Source organism: Crocuta crocuta, unplaced genomic scaffold (genome assembly GCF_008692635.1).
Source record: "Crocuta crocuta isolate KB4526 unplaced genomic scaffold, BGI_CrCroc_1.0 scaffold304, whole genome shotgun sequence".
NCBI lineage: Eukaryota > Metazoa > Chordata > Mammalia > Carnivora > Hyaenidae > Crocuta > Crocuta crocuta.
Window position 1 is genome coordinate 574,500 of NW_027528359.1, and position 15,384 is coordinate 589,883.

A 15,384-nucleotide genomic window follows, 5' to 3' on the forward strand; every position below is an offset into this window, starting at 1 on the left:
TTCTGATCACCAGGCAGGCATCTCCGTCCTGTCGGTTTTGGTGTCTTTATTTATAGGTCAAATGTTAACATGGCATCAGGAAATGGAATTTTCACAATGGATAGCTCTCTGTGATAAGATGTTTTGAAAAACAGAAACAGGTTTTACAGAAGTCTTCTTGCAGAACTGCCCCAATTATAATGAGGTTGAGTAACTAAGAAAATAACAAGGTGTTCACATTTTAATAACACTAAGATTAAGTCATAGGTTCGTAGATACTCATCCATCCTCATCACAGCTGCCAGGGTAAGGGAAGGTGTTTGTGGAAAGTAGGCCTTAGGGAAGGGGCTGCTATACACCATCAGTTAGCAAAGGTGTATGTACTAACTTATCTTCTGCTCTTATCTGTTCCTTCTCTCTAAGTTAGGCTCTTTGTCTCCGGGCAAGACTTGATTTTCCAGTTATATGCTTTATTGCACCAGAGAGCCAACCATACCTTTAAAGAGTTTAGCTTATTTCCCAATATGTAGAATAGCCTCTACGAGTGCATTTACCTTTGTGTCTGCTTTTATGATTTCTTGAATAGCTAGGGCATGAAAGACATTTTTGGTTAGTTGATTTGCATGTTGAGCTGTATGAACATCTTGGACTAAGGCAACAGTAGAAACAGAATTGTACATGTAAAGGTCAATCTTTATGAGTAAAAGTCATTAGCCTATTCATAGCTCAAGGGAAAGTATGGAGGGAAACAGGAACTGCTGGAGACACTATGTCTGTTCCCATAATCAAAAGAAGAAGTTCCCACAATAAGTTCCTTCACAAGGTGCAATCATCATACCAGGGCCGGAATAAGGGGACAAGTCACTCCTGATATTGATCAGCAAGGTACCTTAGGGGCTAGTGCTCAAGCAGAAATAATTGAGTGGGGGTGGATATCGGTCATCATCTGATTGGCAAGAGACCATGCAAACTTGCTTTAACCTCACCAGGAGTTTTCTCGACTAGTGGGCTCAGATGGCTCCCAACAACCTATAAGGCTAACCTATTGTAGATATCCACATGGTCATTCCCCTCACTTTATTCATATTTTTTGTTTCAATGTTTATGTTTTCATTGGGTTTTTCTGACGATCTAAAATCTCTACCCTCCCTTTTTATATTGTCCTTTCTTGGTTTATGTTATTTCTTATCACTTATTATCCTTTAACATGCTATATATTTTAATTATTTATCATCTTCTTTCTCTGTCTCCCCGACTAGGTGTAAGTTCCATAATTTTGGCAGTTGTGATGTCCCCAACTATACCCCCAGCTCCTAAAACAGTTACTAGGACATCATAGTTTCTCCACACTTGTCGATCAAGTAAATTTGCATTCAAATATGACAAAGCAGAAATGAGGTTGGAATAGGCTTGAAACTTCAGAAAACTGAGATACTTTAGCCCTTTGGAGAGGGTTATGGCAACACGGATGGAAACAAGACCGGCCCTTGCTATTTCCAGCTGTATCTTTCTATTCTTTCAGGTGAGCAGGAAGCTTTCCTTTTTCTAATCAAATTAAGGTTAATTTCCAGAGTTTATGATGCCAGATCATCCAAATATTTTAGAGTCCCATAACAGGACTGGACAGCAGTTAGAGGTGAGCAGATTCAGAGCCTTCTTATGGCATCCAGCAGTACATGTTTTCCTGATATTTATACTCTCTTATACCCACACTTGCACAAATATACAACTTGTTTTTATATATAACCCAGGAACCTGAACTCTATTTCTCAGGGTTCTGGGAATGTCTCATATGGAGGACACAGTGCGTTTGATTGGACAAGACTTGAGAGGTTGGCAATATGGAGAAATTGTGAAACACGATAAATACATAGAAGGTCAAATCTAAATGATTTCATGATTAATTGCATTTTAGGGGAGGAGAAAGGTGTAATAATGTTTTCTCAGGTCTTTATGTTATGAAAGAGGTAGGATGAATAATAAAGATGGCTTTCAAGAAACAAACAGGATTCATTAGATGAGGAGAGATGTTGGGTGTAGCCTTGATAGTATCCTGGGGATTGTTTTATTAGCCAATCTGATGCTCACCATAAAGAGATGCACTAGTGATACAGATCTGCCAGGCATGGATTAATCAGACATCGAATCCATGAAAGTGAATAAGATCTCCCTGTGATAGTAGGCAGAGAAATAGAAGAAGAAAACCTGAGAGAACACTGGGAACATGTACATTTAAATTATTTTTAATTGAAAACAAACATATTCAGGAGACTAGAGAGGAGATGCTTGAGATATAGGGAGGAACATTGGGAGAACATGAATTAATAGAAGTCTAGGAAATACAGCATTTAAAGAAAGAGGGAGGACTCAAAATGGTAGGACAAACAGATGAGATTGAAATTTACCTTTTGAGGGGCACCTGGGTGTGTCAGTCAGTTAAGCATCCTACTTTGGCTCAGGTCATGATCTCAGGGTTCATGGGTTCGAGCCCTGCATCAGGCTCTGTGCTGATAACAGCTCAGAGCCTTGAGCCTGTTTCAGGTTCTGTATCTTCCTCTCTCTCTGACCCTCCCCTGCTCTCTCTCTCTCTCTCTCTCTCTCAGAAACAAATAAAACAGTAAAAGTTTTTTAAATAAATTTAAAAAATTGTCTGTTGATTTTATAAACATATAGATTGCTTTGCGGTCTTGTTAAGAGTAGTTTTTAATTCATTGGTTGTGGATAAAGGTGCATTTGGGTCTAACGTGAATTGCCACTGAGTTTTAAATTCAGTCCCCACTGCTTGTTCATTTTAAGCAGGATGAGGGACAGCAGGAGAAGGGAAGCTGAAGAAACCACAATAGAGTTTGGAAGGCATGGAGGACTTGGACAAGCACAGTTAAAATCACTCCCAGAAAGAAAAATGCAGCAAGATTTGCCAGAACACTGGTGGAACTTGATCAGCCACAGCACAGGCTACAATGATGAGTTTTGAGCCAGTGTGATGGGAAGCTGAGTGAGTCCTCAGCACTGTTTCTGGGGGAGAATTAACTACACTGACAGAGGGAAGTTCTTTTTTGAAAGCAGCATTAAGCATAGGAAAAAGCAATAGAGGAACATCAAGGATGCTGGAGAAACAGAAGAGAAAGACATCCTAAAGCTCACTTCCCTCCAATGAGAACACACCAAAATGCAAAACAAATCTACATAAAAAATGACAGAAAGACAGAAGACGGTATTTTCAAATCAGGAACCCCATGAGTAGAAATAGAGCAAATCAGATCACATTCATACAAAACTATAAAAACAGGAAATACATTTCAGTTAAAGGTAGTTCTCATCAGATAAACAAATGTGAAGATGAAGAAATCTGTAACACAACACCCTAAGGATAAAAAGAAAAAAAGAAAAACTTTGAATCAAATACATAAAATAATAAAAAATATGGATAAAAAAAGAACTAAAACAAGACTTAATGGAACTCAGGAAGAAAAAACTGAAGTAAAAAGAAAATTATATGAGATATTAATATTAAATTACAAGATGACCAAAGTCGAATAGACTAAAATAAAAAGGTAATAGAAGATATTGAGAAAAAGCAGGAAAACAATCAGAGGCGGTAATAAGATAAAGCTACAAGTAGAAAGAGCTAGAGAAAAAGCTTTTGATATCCAAAAAGCCATTTTGGAAAAAGATGCCTGATTTCCACACTGAAAGGCTCATCATCTACCAGGAATAACTGACCCAGAACAGTCCTTACTGATATATATCCTATAAAAATTACTAGATTGTAAGCATAATGAAGAAAAATCTTGAGAGATCACAAGCAGAAAGATGAAGTACTTAGAAAAGCAAGAGAATAACCTCTAATTTTTCAAAAATAGAAAATACAAACAAAGCAAAAGCGATGAATCATGTTTAGAAAATGTGAACCAAGGATAGAATATGTATCTACAGTGTCCCCCAAATAACGAAGTTAGAAATAACATACTAAAGTTCATGAATACCGCACTCATGTGTTCTTTCTGAGAAATGTACTACTGAAGAATTCAGCAGTTTTCTGTAAGGGTCAGATAATAGGTGTTTTAGGCTTTGTGGGCCATATAAAGTGGCTTCTCCTCCACCTGGTCCTTCTCCTTCTCCAACTCCTCCTCCTGTCCCCTCCTGTTCTTCATTCTTCTTACTCTGAGTGTTCCTCTTCTTCTTCCTTTTTTTCCTTCTATTTATTTTTACAATCTTTTAAAATGTAAAAAAACTTGTGGATAAAGCTAACAGTAACAACAAAAATATATGTCTGCTGCAGAGCTCTCTAATGGAGGATTGTCCAATGTCCCAGTTGTCCAACTGGGAGATGACTGGGAAATTTTTGGCAAAAAGTCAGGTGGTGAGAATTTCATTTATTTGCAAATTTAAGACATAATATGGCAAAATTAAGACTAAAACACAAACGGAGTTATAGAAGAGAAATATTTAAATATTTTCTGTTATGACAAATTAGATATCTGCAATTAAATATATGGGAAAAGGGATAAAAAATTGAAAAGGAAAATGAAATCACTGGTATTATATAGTATACATGGTAAGTGGAATTCAAAGTACATTATTTAATATACACAATCCATGGGACACCTGAGTGGCTCAGTCAGTTAAGCATCCAGCTCTTGATTTTAGTTCAGGTCATGATCTCACAGTTCATGAGATAGAGCCCTGCGTAGGACTCTGTGCTGACAATGGGGAGGCTGCTTAGGATTCTCCCTCTCTCCTTCTCTTTCTCTCTCACTCTCTCTCTCTCTCTCTGTACCTCCCCCACTCACTTGTGCTCTCATAGTTAAACATTATAAATAAATAAATAAAGTAATAAAGTAATAAAGTAATAAAGTAATAAATAACAGACCAAGTAGTAAAAGATTATGTTAAAAATAGAGAAATAAATAAAAATAGAAGCATTGACAAGGTAATACTATTAACATTTTTAATATTACTAGCATCTAAACTAATACAAAAGAAATTAAATAATAGAAATTACATAATATAAACATATGGAACATAATAGATAATACTATCTTGAAAATAATTAAGATTTAAAATCAGTAAGACTTCATAGTGTTTTTTTTATTTTGTTAGTTGAGTGACCTATTAACTTACTTGATAAAATAGGCAAAACCCACAAACACTTTTTTACCATGATGTTATCTTTAAACATTTCTTCTTACACTCTTGGGGTTATTCCCACAGTTATCTTAGTATAAATAACTTGAATTAGGGAGTTTAAATATATTTTCAGGAGTATAAGTAAGGAATCAAGGTATACTTGAAGATTTTGTACAAAGTAGAATATGATTGAAGTTAAAATGCATAATTTTATTTATTTATTTATTTATTTATTTATTTATTTATTTAATGTTTTAATTTATTTCTGAGAGAGAGAGAGAGAGAGAGAGAGAGACAGCGTAAGCAGGGGAGGGTCAGAGAGAGAGAGAGAAACACAGAATCCGAAGCAGGCTCCAGGCTCTGCGCTTTCAGCACAGAGCCGGACGCAGGGCTTGAACCCACCAGCCATGAGATCATGACCTGAGCCAAAGTCAGACCCTCAACCGACTGAGCCACCCAGGTGCCCCAAAATGCATCATTTTAAAATTAACTTCAAAACAGACATGAATATTGATTCATCTCTATCCAAGCACTGCAGATTACATGTTATCTCAGTAAAATCTCCATTTTATAGGTATGCAAAGATGAATAGATGAGAATAAAGAGAAAATTAATTTATTCCTGGAGAAATTTAATGAATATGAAAGACACTTTTGCTGTTAGCAGCTATTAAAGTTTATTTAAACCTCCTTAGAAAGATATTTCTACTCTTCATTAATTTACATATGTTCCCCAAAAGACCATTGCATTTTAGTAATAAAATGTTTTTCAAGAGGTTCACCCAAACAGTCACATACTTAGAAGAAATCCATCATGACCTATACAAACTAACAAATAACTAAGGAGCTTCCACATTTATATAAATTGTATGAGTTTCCATGTCCACCAAATAAAATTCTATTTGATAATATATAAAATGTCACCAGTTGCCGAAAAATGTTGACCAGTGTATCATGACACTGGAGGAGGTCATCCAGAGGACATGACCCCTGGTTGACACCAGACCAGGCCTCCACAGTGGAAGGCTCCTCATGACTTCGGAATGTAGGCTCTGCCCACCCTTTCCACAGTTGGAGCCCTTTCCAAGGACACGGTTGTTAGAGAATAATGTGTTTTTGAGACCATCTGGATGATACATGACTGACCTAGTTAAAATCTTTACATAAACTTTTAAGATTCTGGTAGGTGGGTACAGAGATCCACTGTCTTGTAACTACCTAGACAAGCCTTCTGTGTAAGTTCCCTCATCCTTAAACCTGCTACCTACCAATCAGGAGTGGCCTGCCTCTTTCTTCAGTCTCTCCTTGCCCTCTATTTGGGGTCCAGTTTTGGATTTCACCAGGGGAGGCTCCCAAGGATGCAAGCCAACACATAGTTATAAATAGGCTGCCTAAGCAAAAATATTCCTTTAGAATACAGACTGCTCGGCATAGATGTATCATAATGGTAAAATAAGAGCTTAAAAATAAATTAAGCCAAACATTATTGTACAGATTCACTTGAAAAAGTTCAACCCATGCATATAAGTTGAGATGGTTTATACATGACTGAGATGGGTGCTAAGCATGGTAGGCATGGGTGTCAATGGCAGTATTTTAAGTTATGGCATTGGATTAAGGATTCTTCAGTCTAAACCTCCTTTTTTTTTCCAATAGAAAAATAGGTGCTGGTGAAAAAACCTGTTCAATGTATAACTAGTTTGAGCCAAGGTCACATGTATTAATAACATGTTATTTCCAAACAGCAATGTATGCTTTATAGAACACCACCACATTATGAAACTTGAGCCTCCCAATAATTTTGTTGGATATCCAGGGTTAATCATGGCTAAGAAACTTGTTATAGTCAAAGATTCTATGCTGTTGAGAAGTCTAATAGCTTGGAATAGGCCTCCTCACACATATAAACGTGTCAGGACTTGGATCAAGTTTTCAAGTGTCAAGTTGCACTCTTGAGGAAGCATTCTGGTGTCTTGAAACAAAAAGCATATTGAGTGTGCTCCTAGACAAATACAGGTTTGTGTCCAGAAAGGACTGTGAGAGAAAAAAGGAATATATATACATATATCAATCATGACACAGGAGTTATAAGGGATAATCTCTTCCACAGATTGACACAAATAACCTTGAATTAGTGTGGTAATTAAAGTAAACAATAGCAATTATTTCAAATAAATAGTCTTCTATTAACTTCCTTTTTCTACTGCACAGATTGTCTCTCTGCGGTCTCCTGCCTTGCAAGCAGGTCTTTTTTTAAACCAGGTTTTTGCCTAGAGAGTGATAAGTAGGATTTGAGAATTAATGACTTAATAAGAAAATGTAATTAAGCATATTGTAAAACACCATGGCTTTTCAGAGGTGTCTTGTACTTTTATCATGGAAGAATAGATTCTTTGTATAGTAGGGAGACTTTAAACAGTTCTTGGCAAAGCTGACTCTTCATCCCATTGAAAGCCAGCAAAGAAGTCTACTAATGCACAAGGTAGATTTTATGTGACTAAGAACTCCAGTGTTTAAGGAATCATGCATTCTCTTGCTTAAATTCTGTTGCAGGAAGAAGTTAAAGCCTTTGAGTGCTGGGGCAAGCCCTGAGGTAGCTCTAGGAGTCCTAAGCTAATCACTGAAGATTCCAGCTCTTGACTACAGTGGAAGGAATACCACTTTTTCTATAAAAGAGAACCTTCCCAGATACCTGATTTTTCACATGAAGGACAGATGCTGATAAGAAATAAGAAATACCTGAAATGATGGCAAATAGCATGTATAAAAATTGGATATGTAATACATGAAAACATTAAAATATTGTATGGATATCAAATTACATTAACATAATCAAGATGCAAATGGAACACATGTAAATAATATGACATGTATGTAATAAAATCCTTAATGTATAATGAATTTTTATAAACTTTAGAAACATTTTTCCAATAAGAAAAATATCTCAAAATCGTGCAAATAGTCAAAAAAGTAAAAACACTTTATTTCCACAATAGAATATTATATCATCATTGATAAACAATACATCTGTATGTACATATATGTGAGCTACATGAATGTACACCATTATTAGGAAGAAAAATACACAAAAATGTTCACAGAATCATTTTTGGATGTTGGTTTATGGATGTTATACATTTTTCTTGTAATTGGAATTTTTGGTTGAAAAAAACAGGTAAAATGTTAAAACTTGTTGGGTCACCTAGGTAACTGAGTTGGTTGAGCCACTGATTCAACTTCAGCTCAGATCATGATCTCATGGTTGGTGAGATCAAACCCCATGTAGGGCTCTGTGCTGACAGTGTGGAGCCTGCTTGAGAGTCTTTCTTTTCTTCTCTTTTTGCCTCTCCCTTGTTCTCCCTTGCTCCCTCTCCCTGTCTCTCAAAAATAGATAAATAAATAAGCTTTAAAAAATGTAAAAGCTTGTGTAATTTTCAAACATTTATAATAAGCATGTTATCTTTTAGTCAGAAAAATACAAATTATTTAAATACACAAAAGACAAAACATATGACATAGAATCATTGTTTTCCTATACTAAATGTTAAATATTGCTTGGTTCAATTCTATTTAAAAAAGGAGAGAAATAATGATCTGTGACACTGTCTTGTGGCGTTATGGAGAATACTTGATTTTGCAAAAGATAGACTATTATGTATTTTGAAACATGGCTAGCCTTGAGGGCTAGTAATTATAAATTATAATCTATAATTAGGAAGATTTCTTAAGCATTGTTATTTTATCTAAGCCCATTAGATAACAATTACTTGATGGTTAAAAATTTTTTTCAAAAAGATTTGATGCTTTCAGACAATCTCAAAATAATAGTTTAGGTATTTTAAGAATAAGGAGTTACCAAGACCTAGAAATCAAAGACAAAGCAGGTTAACTATCTTAACTAAAATGCTCCATTGCTCACAGTTACTTTTTTCTTTCTTAAAAGTCTCTTAATTATCAAAAGATGATGCACTGAAAGGAGGGATAGATTCCTGGAGATGGCACTGACAGTACACTTTAGAGCAAACTGCAGTGGAGTCGAGCAAAAAACATGATTGGATCTTTGGTGTGTGAATTATAACTATGTTGCTGCCATGATGTTTATAAGAATGGAATTTAAGCCCAAAGCCATCTCTATATAAATTCATATATCAAAACCTGGATTGTCCTAGATTATGTATTTTATTTCAAAATGGATATAGTGCTATATATCATAACATTGTGGTATAGGGGCGCCTGGGTGGCTCAGTTGGTTAAGCGCCCAACTTCGGCTCAGGTCATGATCTAATGGTTCATGGGTTCAAGCCCCGTGTCGGGCTCTTTGCTGATGGCTAGCTCAGAGCCTGGAGCTTGCTTCAGCTTCTGTGTCTCCCTCTCTCTCTGACCCTCTCCTGCTCATGCTGTCTCTCTCTCCCTCAGAAATAAATAAAAAACATTAAAAAAAAAACATTGTGGTATACACATCAAAAAATAACCCTTTCACTTCTGCCCTTTATAATCTTGAAATTTACTTTGTCTGTCTATCTATCTATCATCTATCTATCTATCTATCTATCTATCTATCTATCTATCATCTATCATCTATGATGTACATTGAAAACCAATGGCCTAACTGACCAATTTGTGAGATGATATACTGGTTTTATTCATCGAAGTAAAGTAGAAACTTAAAGTAATTATTTTGTTTTTGTGTGTAGCATGTTTGAAGGCTTACTGCAGTGTACGTCAGGGTGAAAATATACAGATAGATATTGCTTTTACTTATACTCTGTCTTTATTTCTACCACTACAATTACTAATACCCTATATCTTATATCTAAATAAAACTAAATATCAGAAAATTTAAGCCACATTACCAGGACACAAAAACAGTAAATATGGACTCAGGTTTTGTTTATTTATTTAATTATTTTATTTTAATTTTTTAAACTTTATTTATTTTTGAGAGAGAAGGAAAGAGAGTGCAAACAGGGGAGGGACAGAGAAAGAGGGTGACAGAGGATCCAAAGTAGGCTCTGTACTGACAGTAGAGGGCCTGACGCAGCGCTTGAACTCAGGAACTGTGAGATCATGACCTGAGCCAAAGTCAGACGCTTAACCTACTGAGTCACCCAAGTGCCCCTCAGGTTTTGTTTATCTATCTATTTTTTTTTTTTGATAGAGAGAGAGAGAGAGAGAGAGAGCGCTCACAAATGAGCTAGGGGCAGGAAAAAAAAAAAGAGAGAAAGAGAGAGAGAAGTGGCACTCACCCAAAGTGGGGCTCGAACTCACAAACTCAGCTCATAACCTGAGCTGAAATCAGATGTTTAACCAACTGAGGTACACAGACACCCTATTTTTAAACACAGATACAGATATGCACATGCACACATACACCACACACACACACACTCACACATACACAAACTGCCATTATTGCTAGCTGTTGACCACTCGCCTGTCCATAGGCCAGTTATTTATTCCCTCTAGCTCTGTTTCTACCACTGCATTAATGAAGGAGTTGAAATAGATGATCAGTGATTTCTTTCAACCAATTTGAAACTGAAATTTAAATTTCAATGAGGAAATGAGGGAAGAACCATAAATATAAGGGCAATTCTTACTATTTACGCATAAAATATATCTTTAGTTTAGATTCTCTTCTTTTACAGAATGAAAAATTCCTCAACCAGCCACAACAGCATGACAAATATTTATATTTTATTAGTGCATAATAATAATGCACACACCTTAAAGAACAGCTTAGGTATCTGATATTTATGATAATGGAATTTTTAATAGATACAAATCTTCCATATTTGTTCATGGGAGTCTAAGGATTTCCTCAAGGGAACATTTTAACTGTGGTCTCTAAAAAGAATATAGATTGTATATAAATTTCTAATATTTAATAAAGACTTTTGGGTGTGATTTAGTCTTCAAGTAGGATTTGACTACATAAAATATGATCAAAATGGCAACTAAATTTTGTTCCTAATTACATCTCACCAACTAATATTTTCCGTCACTAGACTGCTGATTGCTTTTTCTGTTTATTCTGTTGAGAAGAGAAGAGAATTGCCAACTTAGAAGTCATTCTTAGCCAGGAAAACAGAATTGAGTTCAGAATTGCTGAGTAGCCTTGCCTAGTTGTAATTTTTCCTAAAGGTCTATATGTATATATATCCTTATTGTACAGCCATTTAACCTCTTTCACTCTCAGATTATTCAAAACTAAATATCAAGTACATGATTTGGGATTCTGTCAAAAATACTTCAGTAAGCATTTCCAAAATTAGCACAATTATTCTCAAGAAAGATCAGTAGCTAACTTTCTTGACAGTAATTAGCATTAATACTTCCATCATATCTAAAAGAAAGTATAATTTTAAAGAGCAAAGGAAAGAATAATGGGAAAAAATAATAATCCCATTGTTTTTTTTTAGCTTTTTGAATAGGTATGGATATTACCTAGCTAGCCACTTGTTTGTTTATTTTTTGGCATTTGCCCTTTTCAGTATTCTCTGAACTTCCTGGGTCTGCTGTCTGTCATTAATTTGGAGACATTTTCAGTCATTGCTTCTACAAATATTTTTTCAGCTCTGTTCTCTATTTTTCACCCTTCTTAGATTTAAATTACACTTATGTAGTTTGATATTTTTTCATGGCAATAGGATGGTCTGTTTTATTTACTTATGGTTTATTCTCTTTCATTTTTAGTCTAGGTACTTTTTATTGACCCATTATTTCCTGTTCATCAATTCTTTCTCAGCTGTGGCATTCTACTGATGAGTCCTTGAAGGCATTTGTTTTCTCTGTTACTCAGTTTTTCTTTTCTAACATTTCCTTTTGACTCCTTTTTATATTTCCATAACTCTCCTGAAATCACCTAATTCATTTTGCATGTGGTCCATCTTTTCTATTACAGGCATTGGCATATAAATATTAGCTATTTTTAATTTCTTATCTGTTAATTCCAGTATCTATTTCGTATCTGAGTTAGTTTTGAAGATTTAGTTGTCTCTTAGGGATGTGTCCTTTTACTGGTCCTTTATGTATGTTTTCTTTTCTTTTCTTTTTTTTAAATTGAAAGTCAAGCATCTTGTATAGGACAGTAGAGAATGTGATAAATATATTTTATGCCTTGAAATAGGTATATCTTTCTTTCAGGGAGGACTTAAATGTAGGAGTTGAGTTAATCTAATGAATAGTTGGATTGGGTCTGAGACTTAATATTGCTGTAGTTACCTTCAGCACATTTCAATTCCTGTAGTGATTCATAGTGTTTAAGGTAGAGGCTGACTTAATAGACAGTTGTTGTTTTTTTCTTTTCTACTCTACCCTCAGTTTTATATCTTCCCTTTGTGCTAAGACATGAAGGGATCTGGCTCTAGCATTACACATTATTTGGAGACTTTTAGTCTCATTGTAAGGGTGAGCACTCTCTCTTATTGTAGTTAAACCTGAGGTTTAAGCATGTACTATGTTTGTGGATCTTGACTGTGGCTTTCTTAACTGTCCTGTCCCTCTCTTGACTGAAGTTCTGAACGCTTGACTTTTTTTGCTTCTTCCCCAGGAGTATACAGTTTTATTTTTCTATTCCTTTCCCTAGCTGTCATAGGTTTTCAGCATCATCCTGAGGCCAACAGTGTCTGTTGTCATTCTGCCCACAGATTGAGAGTTTTGTTCCATAAGGGGAAGAGATCCCAGGGGAGTTTGTGACCCTCCTATAGTGGCTGCTCTTTCTTTTATCCCTGGCCTGCGCCATGAAGGATACTTCCTCAAAACTCATTGAACTTATCTGAGTGGCCAGTGAGGTTTGGGAGAGAAAAGCTTGGATGAAGGTGGAGACTTCCCCTGTATTTGAAAAACCCAGGTTTTATCTTCTCTGGTCAGTGAACACCTGACCCCCACAGATTCACCAACCAGTGTAGCCAAATCCAGTTTTGTCTTGTCCGGGAAGGTATAAAATGAAAATAAATTTAGGGCCGCCTGGGTGGCTCAGTCAGTTAAGCGTCCCACTTCAGCTCAGGTCATGATCTCATGGTTTGTGAGTTTGAGCCCCCAGTTGAGCTCTGTACTGACAGCTCAGAGCCTGGGCCCAGATTCAGATTCTTTGTTGTTAAGCGTCCAACTTTGGCTCAGGTCATGATTTCACAGTTCGTGGGTTTGACCCCCACGTCTGCTCTGTGCTGACAGCCAGCTCAGAGCCTGGAGCTTGTTTCAGATTCTGTGTCTCCTTCTCTCTCTGACCCTCCCCTGCTCATGCTGTCTCTCTCTCTCTCTCAGAAATAAATAAAACAGTAAAAAATTTTTAATAAAAAATGTATAAAATAAAAACAATTTTAAAACAAAAGTTTAATTTACCCTGTTGCAAATAAGGAAAATGATCCCACTCCTTTTTTTTTCTTGTAGAACATTTACTTATAAACTTGTAAGATCTTTATGTCTTTGAAATACATGCAGATCTTTTTATAAAATTTTTTGAAAGCTAAATAAGCCTCTTGCCACCTTTAAGACACAAGAATGTCTTTCTTAGGGACTTGAGAACAATCTTTTGGTAATGTTATCATTAAGGCAGACAGCACCCCTATCTCCTAGTTTCTGTAGGATAGTTGGATCCTCACCTAAAAGGGTGCCTCATCTAAGTTTCAAAACTACTTCCTCTCATAAAGATATTCATTTATTTTTCCTTTGGATGGGACAGATGGTCACCTCAACTACTAAATAAATTTAGGATGAACTATGACAAATAGTGCTTCATGTTCTCTTATTTTAGAATAGGTCAGCTATTGTTTATCTTGAGGACACCTATAATTGGTTGTATCTCTGTGGCTTCATAAAATGGCAAGATTTCTCTCTGTTTTTGTGATCTCCTAGTGGATTCCCTGTTATGCACATCACATTCTGGTTTAATGCCTATTCAACAATAAAATTTTCTTTCTTTCAACTTTTGTGGAGAAGTTTTCTGGGCTTGGAGAAGATTTTGCTTTTAATTATATTTCTCCAGCTAACTGAGGGCTCATGTCTAGTCATTCCCTGCTGGCAATTGTCTTTCCTAGGCTTTTGGCCACTTGTTCTTTAACCTCAATATTCAGATGGGAATAAGAGACATTATGAAATTACTGTTTGTCTGACATTTTTCATAATATTGGGAGCATTTTTCTTTACAATTCAAACCCCAGGCCTCCCCGTAGTGGAAATAGGAAGTACCCCCTTGGTTTTTTGATTCAATCACATTGAGGAAGAAAAGAAGGAAAGCTGTTTGTTTAAAAAACAAAAACAAAACAAAACAAAACAAAAAAAACAACAACAGAGGTTTATTCAGTTGGCCTTCGTAAGGAATTTTATAATAAAGACCTAGAAATCAAGAGAATAGAAATCTTAGGCACCTGGCCAGAATTCAAAATATAAAATCAGGCCTCATGGAAAGAATACATCTTATAGTTATTGGTCCTAGGATATTGTGAATGATCTAAAGTCACTTAAGGGAGAAGGTTTTCTTTTTGGAAACTAAGCAGCAAGGATTTATTGATCACACATTATCAGATCCATTTCCAACTGTCTCTGTTTTTACCTCTCCTATAACTACCTGTCTCCAAACTCATATTCTATTGACTAAATCTTTTTGTTTCTGTTTAGTTCATTTCCTTGTTTATTAGATAAGACAAAGAAATATATATTTGGCCTATCCTATCCTTGAATGGACATCGTTCTGCTACTACTGTGAACATAATTACCATCTTTATGACACATCACAAGTTCAGATTTGCAGGGGATAAAGAATATGATTGACACAGCTAATCACATCAGCCTGTTTAGACAAAGTTTTTCTCATACAACATAAAAATCTGCTACGCTGTTATAGATTAACTGTTCTTAGTAAAGTTGTAGAAAAGAGAAATCTTGAGGAATCAGTTAGGGTTTGTCCCTCAACAAGTGTAAATGCAGCAGTATCTCATAGAATGGAACTGAGGACAGGAAACACTGCCAGTGCCTTCTAAGATAGTGATAATCTAGTGAGATAAATGTACAAAAAATAATCTGAGTTTGAGAACATATTCAGTTCTCTTACAATGGCTTAAAATACAAGAAAAGAATACTGCATATGTGCAAGTGGAAATTATTCTTAGCATGCTTTTTTACTCTACAAAATAGGCTAACTTATACATTTTCCTTTGAAGAAATCTTTGATTCAAAGAAATTATAAACAGCAGTTCATTCCTGAGAAATTTAAGGAGAGCCTGAAGAAAAAAAATAGAAAGAGAGAGAGATTTTTGGAAATTAGATTTGTCCTTAC